The sequence below is a fragment of the Paroedura picta genome, chromosome 10 (genome assembly GCF_049243985.1).
Source record: "Paroedura picta isolate Pp20150507F chromosome 10, Ppicta_v3.0, whole genome shotgun sequence".
In the NCBI taxonomy this organism is placed as follows: Eukaryota; Metazoa; Chordata; class Lepidosauria; order Squamata; family Gekkonidae; genus Paroedura; species Paroedura picta.
The window spans coordinates 49,869,610-49,886,415 of NC_135378.1; the positions used below are offsets into that span (position 1 = coordinate 49,869,610).

Sequence of the window (16,806 nt, forward strand, 5' to 3'; positions counted from 1 at the left end):
GTCCATGTCGACCTCTGGGTGCCCCGGGGCCGCCGCCGAGAGCGCCGCTCCCCGAGCACGGAGGCTGGGGCCGGGTCCAAACGACGTGTGCGCGCCCGCAGCCCTGCCCAGAGCGTCTTCATGCAGCCCTCAGCCCTGCCGGGTCGGGGAAGAATGCTGTGGAAGGGCTTCTTGCCCAGAGAAGCGGAGCTGGGCGCCGGGGGTTCAAAGTGCACAAATTAAGAATGCCTGAGTGTTTGCATCCAACACGGCTTTAGCATTCTGCTAAGAAGAAAGCAATAACCCTTCCATATCAGGCTCTGTAAAATCAGACACCAGAGCCTACGGAGCATTAAAACAAATTGGGGAAGTGCTGCTACCTTTAACAACTCCGTCATTAACGCCTTCATCAGAGACAGCGTTTTAATAGATTTATTCATCGGTGGGCACCCTGAGACATAAGGAGGGAGAGTCCGTGGCATGCCTGTACAGAAGCTGGAGCACTGGTGGAGCTGGCCAGGGCAGAATCGTGCGGCCTCCCATCTGCTTCTCTCTGCTAGAGCCCATTTCTGTAGGCAGGAAGAAACCCTCCTCAACACAAGGCCTCAACACATAGGGCAGCACAGTTTGGGCTTGACAATCCTTAGCATGTGCTTTCCAGAGTCAACCCCAGAGAGTTCATCTATTTAAGCTTTAGGGATTTCACTGAAAATGTGTCAAGGCCTGCCACTTCAATCTCAAATTGAAAAATAAACCTCTCTCCACTTAGTCAGTCTAACCAAGCAAGATTTTTGGGGAATTCTGGACTCTTAACAGGCAGCCCCTCTGGTACAGCAGATATTTTGAAAGAGTGGGTTACTTGCCCTTTTCATTTATATGAAAAGCTTTGTTATTCAGAGCAAGCCCACTATAGCACCCAGATGCAGAATGGGCCGAATCCTGTTAATCTCCAACCCAAAAAGTTAATCCGTTTTTCCAAGAGATTCTTCTGCTGGTGGGATTCAGACCAATTAATATATTATTTACTTAAAATATCCTATGACAGCCAAAAAGAGAGAAACAAGTTTGGCCTCCACCCGTAGAAAAATGGAACAGGAGAGAGACAATAGAATCCTACAGGCTACATAGAAAAATTATGAAGATTCCCCCTCTCTTTTTAGAACAGGCAAAGTTAATAAAGCCATAGAAGTATTAGATTATCTTGAAGGTAAATGTAAGCAAGATTAACAGGACTATTGACAGTAGCAACAACTGGAGATAGTGAAGGGCTGGTCTACATTGCAACAGTAGGCCATGGAGCTGGTAGAATGGGCTGGACCATTTCATTAATCAAATGAAGGTTTATTTGTTTTTGCATGCTCCCTTCACAAGAAAACCTCCCTTAAGGTAAAGAATTAGCACCTCGGAAAAACTGTCATAGCTCAGTCTACTCATTGCTATGCCTGTTTTATATCTGCAGGGGACAGACATTTCATGCCCCACCTGCAGTCGGATTTGGTACATTCTGCTCTTTCAGATCTCTACAGCTCCCCATCCCCACCTTCTGCTGTATGTATGGCCTAAACCACATCCTCCCTAGTATTGCTAAACTGATCACCTGCAGTAGCTGAGAAATGCATGGCCTTTATTCAAGTTTTGACAAGGAGAATCAAAGGACATGTTCAAATTCTTCCACCCAAGGGAGCGGGAGAGAACTTCTTTAGAGAAAGGTTCCTAAAACAAGATCTAAATTCTTGTACACAAACAATGATGTTACTGAACCAGCCAGGGTTTCTTGATTGTTTTTTTCCTTACAAGTATAAACCCTCCTGTGAACCAGCTTGGTGTAGTAGTTAAGAGTGGTGATCTCTAATTTGGAGAAATCTCTACTCCCCCACATTCAGCTAGCTGGATGACCTTGGGCAAGTCAGTTTTCTCAGAGCTCTCTCAGTCTCACCCTTACAGAATGTCTGCTGTAGGGAGAGGAAGGGTAGGTAATTGTAAGCTGCTTTGAGACTCCTTTGGCAAGTAGAAAGCAGGGTACAATAAAATAAAAGATCAAATCTACCTTACTTTTAGTCTCCGTTCTTTGGTGCTCCATGTCTGCTCCCATCTCTTCATGTGCTCCCTTCATCTTTATCTGGTTTTCAAGCCTGATCCATGCTCAGGAGCTTCAGAGCATCTGATGAGAGAGATAGCTCCCTACATTGAGGAAGTACCTTAGGCCCTGGCACTTGCAGGTGCCGCCACCACCAGCAGTTCCTGGATAATCCCTGGTTTATATTTATTCAAATGTAAAGCTCAGAAATGTTCCTAATGTTATTCAACAAGACATATAATTAGTCATGTGAAAAAAAGCTAATAATATCACAATGTTGGGGAGTTTTAAAGGAAGAGAATTGCTTAGAAAATACAAAATACCCCCTTTTAACTAGAAAATTCTGCAAAAGAAACATGATTGATCAGATTTGAGAGAGGTTTTGCAGTGTGATATTTTCCACTCTATGGTTACTTTGTAGTTACACTTAATAAAACAGTAACTCAGATGTATCAAAGTATTTGACAACAGCATTTCAGAGATACACAGGTATATGCATTTGCTATTTTTAAAACAATGGACAGAAAGGAATTCATTCATTCTGCTATAAGGTGCTGGGCCCTATGGATATAAATGAAAAGTATGCTACCAACATTTGTAGGGCTATATATCAATTAATATGACCTATACCATAAGCAAAATGGAATTTTAGTGTGACAAATAAGTCCCATCTTTCAATAATAATGTGGATCCCAATGAAACGTTAGTGACAGACAGGGCACACTTCACTAAGTCCCAATGTGGTCGAATGGAAGAAAACTTCAGCATGAACCTTGGTCCAAAAATCACTTTGACTGATTTTGTAGCACTGGCAAGTAATCCCTCTGCACCTCTCAAACATCCCCACCTGGCAAGGAAAAAGATATGAGTTGTTAATGATCCTATGTATGCATGCCTTTATTTTAAATTATTCATTTAATAATTCATTTGTGTCTTTCCCCAGATACAAAGAAGCTCAAAATGGCTGACAAACATCATGGACCTAAAATAGGCACAGACAAAACATGACAAAACAGTCTAGACTCTCTCTCTCTGGCAGAACCATCAGTCTTCTTCAAAGGCCTGAAAACTGTCTTTAGCAGTGTTTCCTCAAAAACAGCCAGGATTGGTATACTCTTTCTGTCCTCTGAAAGAAAATTGTACAAGAAGGCTGCCACCACCTAGAAGCCCACAATTCAGCAGTAGCTGATGGAACTATCTGGCCTGAAAGAACAACCAAGAGAGACTAGAATTAGCATATAGGAACATGCCAGAAAAGAAGACCCAAACTGCATATCAGTAAATTAAAAGTTGTGAAGATAAGAAGCAATTAGGATGTTATTCATCTCCAGCTGACAAATCAGTTCCTTGGTAGAAAATTGAGACTTTGGGGGGTAGACTTTTTGGCATGGTACTTCACTAAGGTTCCTGTCCTCCCCAGGCTCTACCCCCAAATTTCCCAAACCAGTGTTGGCAAACCTACCTCCCCCCCACCCCCAGTGGCCAGGGGGAATCTGGCAACCCTAGGACCAGCACGGTGAAACTTAGCCCAGAAACATACATATAAGTGATGACGTTCCTTGTAATAAGTATAATATGATTAGATCAATGGATCCGAGCCAATAAAAAAGCTGCTGTATTTCTACCAATTGAAGCTTCTGTGTTGTCTTTAGCGGCTGCATGAAAAGCATGTTGCATTAGTCCAGCTTTGAAGAAGTTACAGATGTGTGTTGCAAGATCATCTGAACTCAGAGTGGGGAAGACAACTTCTGTATTCAGTGCAGTTGGAAAACAGCATTCTCCACCACCTTATTAACCTGGATGGCAATCTGTGAGAGTGTTGAGACTCTTCTGAGCCAGGAGCACTCCACCCAGACGCAGGAAAGCAGAGGCTGTCCCAAAAGATCAGACTTACCATTCAGCATCACCGCTGTCTTGCCTGAATCATGTTTTGCTTGATCTCCCTCAGCCACTTGGCATCCGAGCACTGCTCACAAGCAAAGATTGTCGCTTCTGGAATATGGCCAACCAACCCTAGAGCCAGATGACAAGGGCATATTCATGACACTGTCCCCTCCCATATATTTCTCATTTAAATAAACAGACGTGATCATGATATTGATTCCCTAATACAACTAGATTTACTTCCCAATACTAAAATTCAGTTGGGGCATTTTTTAAAATGACAAAATAACCAAAAAATTGACCCTTTTGCAACTCCAGAATTTCTGTTTCTGCCCAATCTAAGAGATTCATCAAATTGATTGTGAATTCTTGGCTAAGATTGGGAAGGAACAGATAACAGATTACTTACTCCTCCTCAACTTTGATTGGTGAACTAATTCATACACATCTGCAAGCTCTTTCCAATGATATAACCTTCTCAACCACTGTGGGACTATGTAAATAAAGCTGTCAGGTGGCTGTGGGCCAATCACCTGACAGCTTCATAAGCATATCCTGCCAGGATGAAAGGCAATGGTCAGTTATAAAAGGCCCACATGATGGAATCTTCCTATAGAGTTGCTTCATATTCAGACTTTTGGAGCAGCACAGGATCACATCAGTGGAAAGCAGATCCCTCACTGAATGGTTAATTCTTACTTTCACAAAATATAAAATCCCTTGTCAAAAAATATTCTAGTTAGCTTCATACCCCAAGGTAGGGTTGGTTAAAATTTAATGTGAACAGAAATAATGGTAAATGTGAAGGAAGACAGGATGAAACAGGCTTTTCTCTTTGCAAAAGCAAGTTTTTAAGAATATCACTTAAAATTTCTCTCAAAGGATGGAAAGGATAGAATCAATAAAATCTACAATAAATCCTACCGTATTACATTATCTATTTTAACTGTCCCAGTCACTGAATACCCTCCTCCACAATTACCCCAGCAGCCCACAAATCTGTGCTACTAGCTATGCTCAGCAGTTAGCATGAACTAGTGATTATGGAGATATCTGTAATGTTTCCAGCCCTCACTATGAAAAGTTATTGCCATTCTGTAGAGTCTGCCCCAGAAACTTGCTAAAATGATAAACTTCCTGTGATATGAGAAATAATTGTCCTGTTCCCCTATAACAGAAGCACCAGGAATTAAGGGGTGCTAAAATGAAGGCCACTTCATGAGAAGGAAGGACTCCCTGGAGAAGAGCTGGGAGCACTTGAGGGCAAAAAAAGAAGGGGATGACAGAGAATGAGGTGGCTGGATGGAGTCATTGAAGCAGTCGGTGCAAACTTAAATGAACTCCAGAGAATGGTAGAGGACAGGAAGGCCTGGAGGATCATTGTCCATGGGGTTGCAATGGGTCGGACACGACACTAACAACAACAACAAAATGAAGGCAATTAAAGAAAACCTGTTCAGCTGGCTGATATGGCTGCTGGTAATCTATGGTTGCCAGCTATGGGTTGGGAAATACCTGGAAACTTTGGGGGGTAGAGACGGGGGTGGGCAAAATTTGGTCTTGGGAGTGACCTCAGCAGGATATAATACTGGAGAGTCCCCTTCCAAAGATGCTAGCTTATCTGGGGAATTGATCCTGTTCATCTGGAGATCAAGTATAAATGTAGGAGATCCCCAGGTGCTGCCTACAGGTTGGCAACCCCAGGCCTTCCCTTGTGCTAGTAATTTAGACAGCAGATTTATCCTTACAAAGAACCCAACAGTGAGCTGTACAGAACATGTCAACAGAGGTAAAAATAAATGCAGTTATGTAATAGCCATAGGGGTGGCTATGTCTATGACTGCTCAACAGAGAGTCTTTCCCAGTGGGCAATCACATTACCCAAATATTTAGCCTATTCATCTTTGGTCCGGCACACAGCAGTCTCAGGAAAACTCCAGACGCTACAAATGATAAATTCTTGGCAGTAACTTCTAAGTAGGTTATAGCCCCCGGCAGCCCCTTCAACAAGATAGTGTGGTCAACGTGCTGCCTATATTAGCACCTCGATTTATTAACTCCAACAGCAGTTTCCATGGTTGGGTGAATCTAACACATTGGCTTCAACAAAAGCTTAACTTGTTGGTATTGCCCAGTTGTCAGAGCTTCGTATTGATTCAAGAATTGCTACCTGGTGTCTGTATGTGCTGCTCCTCATCTATTTTTGTTTGCTTGAAGTAAGTCTTTAGCCTTTGACAAATGAAAAGATCCAAAGCATTTTCAGTGAGAACCCTTCTATTGGTCTAGCCATTGATATTTGGCAGGCTCAGTACATCTCTTCCTGACTGAACAGATATCATGAACAAATCCTAGCATGAATAAAAAGGCAGATCCTTCTGCCAGCCTTTGCCCAACCTTTTCTGGTAGGTGCCTGGAACAGACACCAAGGCAACTGGCAAATAATGTAGCAATATATTTGATTTGCATTGTTAGCAAGTAATCAGCATTGTATGAAAATGGACAAGTGATTTATGGGGACTCAGTGTGGATATTCTTTGAATATTATATTCAGCCAGGGTGGTGGCCTTGAGCAAACCAATATAATGGGGAAGTTGAGCAAGAGAACAAATGAATGAATGCTGCAAGACACTTATCATTTGTTTGTTTGTTTATATGCTGCCCCTTCAAGCAAGTGGTCTCAAGGTGGTTTTCCATAATAAAATATCATACTGAACCACAGTTTGAAAGATCTTAAGATTAAAAAAACCCAGAACAGTCAGGAATGATCTGTCTTCCACCTACCTAAAAAATCTCCACTGGTTACCCAGACTAGAGATAGTATAGAATGTGTGTGGGGGGGGAGTCAAGGAGGAGGACGGCCCGTTTCAGCCATATGCATGGCAGAAGAATGCCATTTTGCAGGCCCTGCAGAACTTTGACAGCTCTATCAGGGTCTGGATTTCAACTGGTAACTCATTCCACCAGGTTGAAGCCATGGCCAAAAGGCGGGCATTTGGGGGGCCAGAGTTCACCAACAAACTGGTGTTGGCAGAGTATAAGACTGTCCAGATGCACAGGGCCCAGACCACGTAGAACCCAGGCCTTGCATCGATCCTGAACTCTCCTGGTAACCAGTGCAGCTATTGGAGGGCAGGTCAAATATGGGCCCTCCATGAAGGGGTTCCTGCAAGGATCCGTGCAACTATATTCTGCACCAGCTGTAACTTCTGGATCAGGGTCAGACAGAATAAGTTGCAGTAATCCAACCTGAGACTGTTGCATGGACCACTATGGGTAGGGCTATCGGGACCAGATAGGGCACTAGTAGTTTCACCTCCAGGTAAATGTAAAACATTTTGTATAGTGAAATATGTAATCCTGATAACTTACAAATCCTTGCAGTGAGCAGTAGTATTCCAAACAGACCATGAGGTTTGTTATCCTAGATTCAAATGGCACTCTGTTAAATCCGCACAGAGGTGGACAAAGTCCTTAAAATCTTTTGTATAGGAGCTGTAAACTAGTTAAGCACATATTAGACCCTCTTACTGGCTGTCACTAGTAATTGAACATATTTTAATCCATTTGGTAATAGAAGGTACTTCTACAAATACTGCATTCCTTCTTCTTAAGCATGGAAGATACAGCATGATTTTGGAGTCTTCTGTGTTAAATAACAGCAACCCACGCTTTTGAAGCTTCATTTATTGCCTGTTTGAGCATGGTCTGTAACCAAAGAAGCACTGGAAACTGACACAACATTTTGAAATTGTCTAAAACTATAATGCTTGATGCAGTTATGTCATGCTCTCACCTCATTTTATAAACATGAAGCAAAACCATCACATGTTCATGATATTTAGATCTGCAGTATGTAAAGCCAAAAATGCTATCAAAATTTGACGTGTGCCAATGGATCAGATTTCTGCCTCTACTGCTTAACCATACCATGTTTCCTGAAAGGTTTTGTAAATTGAATTTTGCATTGTATTCTCTTCCCAAGCTCATGTTAATGATAAATTCCAGAAGGATAGCTGTGTTATTCTATAATTACTGGTCCTGTGGCTGTTTTATTTATTTATATTTATTTGATTATTTGATTTTATACTGCCCCTCTCAGTAATTGCCATCTTGGGGCGGTGAACAACATGATGCTTTATCAGGTTAGAAATATGGCAAGTTTATAATCAGTGGTGGAATATTCTCCTCCATTGTAAATAAAAACGAGATTCTAGGCTGTGGTGGGCTCCTGAAGAAGTATTACAAGATGGGAGCGAGTCTAAGCTGGTCTGCTCAGAAGACCTATTTTATTCAATGGGCTTACTCCTAAAGACAGGTGTTCTCAGGCACCCTATATTTGTTAATGAGTCCAGTGGCCCCTTTAAAACCAACAAAGTTTTGTGATGGATATAAGATTTTGTGTACATGCATACTTCATAAAATACATGGAAACAATTTTCCTCAAACCTTATATATAAGTGAGGAGGTAGTTGCCAGGAAAGGCTAGCTAGAGTCAAGATGCGTATGTAACTGAGTGATAAGAATAGCTGAGATTAGATTAAAGCAGCTATTAAGACCTGTGAATGGAAGCATCACTGAATTTATATTTATATTTATATCTATATTTATACTTATATTTATATACCGCCCTCCCCCAAAGGCTCAGGGCAGTTTACAGGAAACAGGTACATTTAACAATTACAAGTTATTACAATACTCAGAGCAATAGAACCCCCAAGACATAACAGAGATATAGGGTTGTTATTGTATTACACTCAGTTCTCACTTATACCCAGAATTAAAAATTGTTGGTCTTAAAAGCACCATTGAATTCAAAGTTATTTCTCATATCAATTGTTAACTCTTTTATTAATTGTATGCTTTTTGCCCTGTCACAGATCTTTCCAATTGCATTAATCCAATCTTAGCTGTACTTACCTAGCCTTTCCTAGCAACTAACCCTCCCCCATAAGTAATACTTGAGGAAATCCTTTTCATTATATCTGAGGAAGTGTGCATCTACACATGCTAACTTTCTCAGTTCTCAGAATTGAACTTCATTGGTTGTGGAAATGTGGCTGGACCCAAATTCAGTTCTTACATCTGTTTATTGACTCTTGTATACTAATTTGCTGCCATCCACTGGTCTTAATGTTCACTTTAACCCAATCTCCTGGGCTGTTTGTGCACCAGCATTTTTATGTCTGCAGTCCAAAGTGGGTAGCCAAGCCATTTTTTACTGGAATGTTACAGACATTTTGGAAGCAGTTCAAAAGAGTATTGTTGAGAATCAATATATAAACACTTCACAAACTCATAAGTACAACTGGTGCTAATCTCACCAATGAATGTAGCAAGAGATCATCCAGGCCTTTTAAATCTCATAGTTAATCCTTTTGAAATTTTTTTGAAAACAGTTTGTCACATGCAAGACAAAACCACACACCATATTTGGACAAGATTCATTGTAAAAGTCTGAAAGACTTATTTTCTGTTTTTCAAATGCATCTATTAGTCCATTGAAGCAAAAATAACAGCATTATGATTTCTCAAAGACTAAACTCTACCAGAAGTTTATAAAATAAAAGATTAAAAAAACCCTACTATATCACTACAAAATATGCAGAAATAAATACAAATGGTAATAACACCCCCTAAATCCTTGGCAATGATAATCACAATACGAAACATTCAGGAATTCATCCCTCAATTCTTCATATTAAATAAACATGATGTGTTGCCAAAACCTTCATCACTGAATCATGGAACTTAATATAAACTATCATCTATCATATCAAAGTCTTTTCCATATCAGTTTTTGGGACTGAAAATCTTAAATTGTTGCTTTTATTCATAAACACACCAAGCCTCAAGGGAAGATGCTTCTCAGCAAGGATTTTCATACTGTTAAAAGATCACTGTGCTAAAAATAAGGCAGGAGTGACCAGTCCCTTTCTCAGGGGAGTATTTACTGTTTCCCTGACCAAGTTGACTATCCCCCCCCCCCCCAACACACAGAGTTAAGCAGCCAGGAGAGGCAAGGGTCGTACCTGTAGGTGGTATGTCTCAGACTTCCAAGAATCCTGTTCAAAGACTGGAAAAGATGAAAGGTGTCCCACACTGCTGGACAATTTGGCATCCTGGAACCATTTGATCCTGTTGCTGCTAATGTAGAGCCCAAGTCAGAATGAAAAATGATCATAACAGGCTGCAGAGCAGTTTTCCTCTCTTCTGTAAGGTGGAACCCAACAGGCCCCTGATAGGTGAATCCTGCAGGTGTGGATGCAATGGGGGTGGGGGAAAGGTTTCTTCATAGCTATCACCAGCACAGAAAAGTGAATATTTTCCCACCATAACTCTAGCTATCTCCCATGTTTCTTCATTGTCCACTGCCCCTCAGTAAACTACGGAGCAGCCTGGGCTCCTAGACTTGGCAGATGGCATCTAGGTACAACCACGTCAATTACACAGGTAATTTCCTCCTTCTAGAGGTGAATCAGGGAATAAGCAGGAACGCTGACCATATCAGAAGGAAAATATACCAATGCTGTCTAAAAAATAATCAGATCTATGACCCCTGTAAGTTTAAACTTCTAGTGGTGATCTATCCATGACAAGGGAACTGTCTACAATCACCCATACATATGATAAATAACTAATAATATGATAACAAATATGATTGGTAGCTTCAGCTGGCAGCCTAATTTCAATTTCATAAACGAGTTATCTTGCTAACTACATCCAGTTCAACCTTTAGTCAGCCCTGGCCTTAAACACTTCCACAATTCCATAAGAACTTAATTCAGTTTTACCCTGCAAAAGAAACAAAATCCAAATAATCATAGAAATCATGTGGAATCAAAGAACCTAACTAAATAAAAATCTCTTTCCAACCATATACTCATAGTATACTTTCATAAAGTATTAAACCAAAAATTCAGATGATTAAAATCCTATTAATATTTTCTTAATATGTCTAGCTAGATGCATTATCTGTATGTTGGGCATACGTACATTAAATATGCAACCTAAGCTTTTCTACTGGTGAAAAGGGGAGGATGAAGGGAGGGCATCCCCTTTCATCATCATAAAAGCTGCACTGATGATCTTGGATCTGCGTGAACAAAAACAAGGGAACTACATAAGAATTTGGGAATATTGGATTATAATGACACATTGCAATCTTTGTGTGTGTGTAGTGGCATTATACATGGCAGGTTTCATTAACACTTTTTGAGCTGATCTTGTATCAAAATAAACTGAAACTGAATGAGTGGGGAAGGTATCTGGAAAGGGTTAGGTGGGATTGAGACTGAATGGGAAAAGTTGCATTTATGATTTCTCAAAGTCATAATATTGTATGCCCCACTCTCACATCTAAAACTATCTTGGTCCAAAGCAGAACCATATGACCATTTAAAATTATCTTCCAAACTAGAGTGTTTATTTTTGTGGACCATGCTTGTATGTGACAAATCTTTCAAGCCAAACAGCTTCCTAAACCCATAAAAAGGAGGCACAGAACACTTAAAAGCAGCCTCCACAATATGTGGACATTACCTATAGTGGGTTATTGTGGCCTGTCAAGTGATGCATGGCTGCTCTTTTCCCACTTCATCCTTTCAACAATCTTGTGACGTGGGCAAGGCCTCAGACTGAATGAATGTCCCCAAGTAATCTGGCGAGGCAGGTGATGGAGTAAGGATCTGAACCGCAGTCTCCCGGATCCTACCCCAGGAGGCCCGCAGGAGAGAAAGCCAATGTCACCTGATGTTGAGACCAACTGTAGTCCTTGAAGGTTTATGCCACACTAAATTGGTTAGTCTTTGAAACATCCATAAATATTGAAGATGTACATGTTACATACTTTGCATACGCATATGTGATAAACTACTCCAGTAGACAAATGCAACTCTTCTTTTTTGTAGGGTACCATAAACAAATATACACACACTAAAGTAACATCTTTACTTGTTTGGAATATGGAGTTGCACTTAAAAACTATTCACTCCTCTTTTTGGTTTGCTAGAGCAAGAGAATCAGGTTTCACCTCACCCCACTGGGATATTGGGTTACGAGTGATGCTGTGCTTTGCTTATATACTTACCCAATGGCATGTCAGAATGCATATTTTCACTGATTTTCACATCAGCAAATCCTTTCAAATGTTATTTTCTCTCTCCCTTAACAAGAACTTACTTTGCTCCCATACATGCATGTTAACGTAGTTCAGCTTAATTTCAGCTACAGCTGTTATTGGTTACATACACAGCAATCCATTTTTAATTATATGCATATATGACTTCACCCAGAGGCTAGAAGTTCTTATGAATTCATTGTTAAAAGCGGTAGGAAAGTTTTAGAGAAAACATAATACAGCTGCAAGCGTTCTTTAGCTGCTGATTCCAGACATATGCTCTCAGACTGCAAACAGACTCAAAATGCCCATTAATGAAGTTGAGTGGCTGCTCATGTCACTGGGCACTAAGCAAACTGAACATTTGGGTGGCTTTTAGAATCTAAAAATACTCATTCTCTCTTGTGCTTCCGATGGCCACCAGTGGTAGAAGAGCAAAGCAAGAAATACCACTTCATCGTTTCTGGACACTTTTCCAGCTTCCAGCTGTCAGCCCCCAATGGGAGTTCATCCATCACTTAAGATCCAGTCATGGCCAACTCTACAAGACAATGGGAGGCAGTGGTCCTAGGCTGCAGATTTTTGGAGGTGGCCACTTGCTCCTCCTTGATCAATTCACAGCTACCTCCATCATTTTCACGGTCTTTGCCATTGCTGCACTCCCTCTACACTAAGACAACTTCATCTCCTTGCATGATCCATGGCTATTGCCGACAATGTATCACCACCATTCCTAACCCTTGGACCATTATCCCTCTGCAGCCCTTTGCAATACAAGAAGAACAGCTGGGATTGTTTCCATGCTCCTTTTCTGGACTAAATCAAAATTGAAAGATGCTCACTTCTAATTTGAGTTTGATCTAAAATCCGCAACTGGCAAAGATCCTGCCAGAAACTAAATTCTGTGGGAAATTTATATACACAAATCCAGTTTTATAAAATGTTTCATAGTCTCAGCTGTGGGGGACAAACATGCACACCATTATATATATATACACACACATTATTATTTATAATGCAGCTAGATTTGAGTCCAGGGGAACCTTAGAGAGCAAAAACGATTTGCAGGGCATAAGTCAGAGCTTCCCTCATCAGTATCTGAGAAATCAGAATCATAGAGCTGGAAGGAGCCATAGAGGCCATCTAGTCCAACCCTCTGCTCAAGGTAAGATCAGCCTAAAGCAAAAGGAACTTTGACTCTCTAAAGCAGGGGTGGCCAAACTATGACTTTCCAGATGTGCTGGCAGGGGCTCATGGGAACTGTAGTCCAGGGAGATAGTTTTGGCCACTCCCGCTCTAAAGCTTGTACCTTGAGACTCTTGTTGGTCTCTAAGGTACTACTGGACTCAGACCTAGCTCTTCTACTCGCAGGCCAACATATCTGTCCTCTAAAACTATATATAATACAGAGGCACAGACTATATAACTATATATACACAGACCCCAAAGTGGTAGGGAAAATTACCTTTGTTGGCCTGCTATAGAAGTATTATGAAGTTGCCATGATGTTGGTAATATTCTTTCAAGGAAGGTTTGATGTAAGACCGAACATGTTATATCCAGTCAACAAGGGCCACCAGGACTAGTGTGGTGTTAAACACATCAGAAAAACGTCACAATCAGACCACCCCAAATACCTAGGGTAACATGTCTATATATGATGGAAGTTCAAAGCTGCGTTTTCAGTTTTCAGTCTAAGGGGAAAGACTAACAAAAAGTTGCAAGGAGGTTTTTTTGGTTACCTTTTGCCCCCCAAGGAATCTGGACCCTATCAATGATGTCGGGAGAAGCTCTGGAGAAAATGTGTTCAGAGATAAGATGGATGAATCCCATTCTCCTTGCACTGACTGGAAATGACTCAATCCTGATTTTTTTAACCAAGGAAACACATTTTCAGAAGATAGTTGGGATGAACACTAGACTAGCAGACACTGGTCCAAAGGAAAGTAACTAAAATTAAAACATGTTCAGGATTTCTATATGGCAAGGACGATTTTTTAAATTAAGATATATTGCAACCTGCTTTTTGCAAGTTTCCTCAATTTCAGCCTGACAGAGACTTGATTGGGATTTCTTGCCCACCAAGAAGGTTCCTGTACTCTTGGAGGGAAAGGAACCGCAAGGCTCATACTGGTGAGCTTTTCAGGCTAGGGACTATGCTATGCCAATTTTATTAGCAGATGGATTAATGTTGGTTGGCTATGGCTGGAAAGCACTGTTTCTCTGCAGTTCACTACATGGAAATAAAGAATGCTAATCACATTTCACCTTTCTCATTCAGAACCTGACTGCATCAGTAGCAGTTAAACAGCTTTAGTTACGACCCCTGAGAAATAACAGCTGTACATTTGGGTGTGGGAGGGAAGATGTGCTAATATCTGCTAAAGAGCTAAGTCATTACAGACCAGGTTTCAATCACTGTGCACAAGCACTTCCAGCTGTGCTACCAACCTAATCCCATTAGATGCATTTTTCAGAGCACAGAGAACTAGTTATCTTGCAGGACTGTATTTCCCAAGGAGACCACTACCTTTTGCCAATAATGGGCAATGGAGTGTACAAAGGATGAAACTCAGTCCCACATAAGCTGAAGAACAGCGTGCAGAGCATTGAGTGAGGCAGAGCACAACCCTGCTACCTGGCCCAAACAAGAGATGCACATAAAAGCAGCAGTTCAGAAAGGGATAACAGTCAACCAGATTGTAGGCCAGGCTTCAGAAGACACAAGAGGTCTGCCCAGCTGCTTGGGCTCCAGCAACAAGGTGCAGGGTGGCCAAGACATTCAACTCTTTCAATCCTACTCAAAACTTAATGCAGTTTTGCAGTTCAGAGTGCTGAATCCAAGCAGATGGCATCAAATAGTGCAGTGTTCACTGTTGCAAACTTTTCATTTGTGTGATTAAATTTCATCTATAACTAAAATCCAGATTACCTATTAGGCTCTGATTATGTATTAACCTGAATGTCACTGATGCACTGTTGGCCAGGGATACATTTTGGATAACTATGTATATGCATGACATAGGGAAGTTGGAGACCAGCAACTTGGTGGAAGCTCTGCCCAGTGTCACAATAGTTCAAAAATTTGCTGCCGCAACACAAACTACCATTAATGTGAAAAATATAGAGAGAGAGCCTGAGTAAGAGTGCCTGCACTCAAAAGCTCACGCCTTGGTCTTTGTTGGTCTTATAGGTACTATTGCACTCTATTTTTGTTGTGCTTCTTCAGACCAACACGGCTACCCACTTGAATCGTACCATCAACATGCTTCAGGTGAGTCCATGGACAGGAAGCACATTTACTCCTAAGAACAACTGAGGGACATCCTCAGAAAAGTCTGATTTGAACTGATGCGAAGTGTAAAATCTTCAGCAGTCACAGTATAGTGACACACCTTAAAGGTATGATGCCTACCTGGGTATATAACTCCTTTCAGGCAGGTATGGACACATAGCATTTTCCTTCCTGTATCGTGAATGGTTTTGTTTTTCTGGAAGACACTGGTGAGTCACAATTGTACATATTTTTACACAGTTTGTACACTATGTAGCATTGGTACGAAGGCACATACATGATTTATTGCTCAACAAACATTCAAATGAACACGTTCTATAAAACTGGAACTGAAACGGCTTTCACAGCTTACCTTCAATTGCACAGTGACAATCCTGTGCTATGGTAGCTGCCTCCGCCAAATAAACTTTTTTAAATACCAAAGTCAATCAAATCTCCAATGACCAATCAGAAGTCTTGCTGTGAAAAGTCCCACCTGGCCTGCTCACATTCCAAAAGCACTTGGTGGAATCCACATTGGGGACCCCTGTCCTGTGCACACGGAACAAAAAGTCTAAATGTCTATATAATCACATGTGAGAGTCTCAGTTCTAACTTGATATCACTATCCTTATCCATGGTTCCTCTATATATTTGTGAAACAGCCTGGGGGGTGGAACGTGTTTATCTGTAGGAGTTGGAATAGGACCAATAGGGAATGGGCTCTCCCTCCCTGGACGCTAGCCATGTTCCTCTCAGACATGCCAGAGACAGAGAGAGACACACAGAGCCCTGCCAGACTGAACACAAGCCCTCATTCACTCCTGCTGCGAGGGAGGCAGAGAGAGACGCAGAGAGAGCTGCCCCAAGCTGCTGACAGAGACACAGAGAGAGCTGCCCCTGCTGCGATGGAGGGAGAGACAGACAGAGAGAGCAGCCCCAAACTGCACACCAGCCCTCCTTCCCTCCTACAAACCAGCCCTAATTACCTGCTATGCCTCCTGCTGCAAGGCACACTGAGACATGCAGCAGCGAGAGGGAGAGACACAGAGAGAGATCTGAACCTCCCGGTGCCCCCTGAGTCCTAGCACCCATTGCATTCCTGCTTGCAATGGGCTTTCTTGCTAATTTTATTTTTTCTCGCTAATTTTAACTGTTTAAAATAGCCTAAATAATTTCAGGTGTTCACTTCAGAGACTTAATATCATTAGGATGGGGACTAAAGAGAATCTTCTATTTACATACAGAATATTCAAGGAATGCAAATTATATATCACATGGGCAGCACTGAAAACAAACCAACCCCCTTTCTGTACTCCTAGAATCAGAATACATGACTTTTTGAGATATGCTCAGTAAAAATGGGTTGATTTTTAACATTCAGTGAGGAGGTAAATGCCAATCTTTCTTATCTAGGACTCATATCCTTATAGTTATTCACATGCCAAGGTGTGTTATATATTGTTACAGATATCT

The 16,806-nt window shown here is 41.3% G+C and overlaps 1 long non-coding RNA gene across 3 annotated transcripts; it reads right to left on the reverse strand.

Moving 5' to 3' along the window:
* Positions 1-1,187: 1,187 nt before the first annotated feature.
* On the reverse strand, positions 1,188-16,487 carry LOC143819032 (uncharacterized). 3 transcript variants are annotated; one of them, XR_013224734.1, is made up of 6 exons: positions 15,704-16,487; positions 10,934-11,033; positions 9,970-10,189; positions 6,111-6,169; positions 3,951-4,069; positions 1,188-2,903 (listed from the first exon to the last, which is right to left on the reverse strand). It is a non-coding gene; the product is annotated as an uncharacterized LOC143819032 (long non-coding RNA). The 3 variants fall into 3 exon arrangements; XR_013224733.1 differs by lacking the exon at positions 15,704-16,487 and having other exon boundaries at positions 10,934-15,694; XR_013224735.1 differs by lacking the exons at positions 6,111-6,169; positions 15,704-16,487 and having other exon boundaries at positions 10,934-15,694.
* Positions 16,488-16,806: the final 319 nt, after the last annotated feature.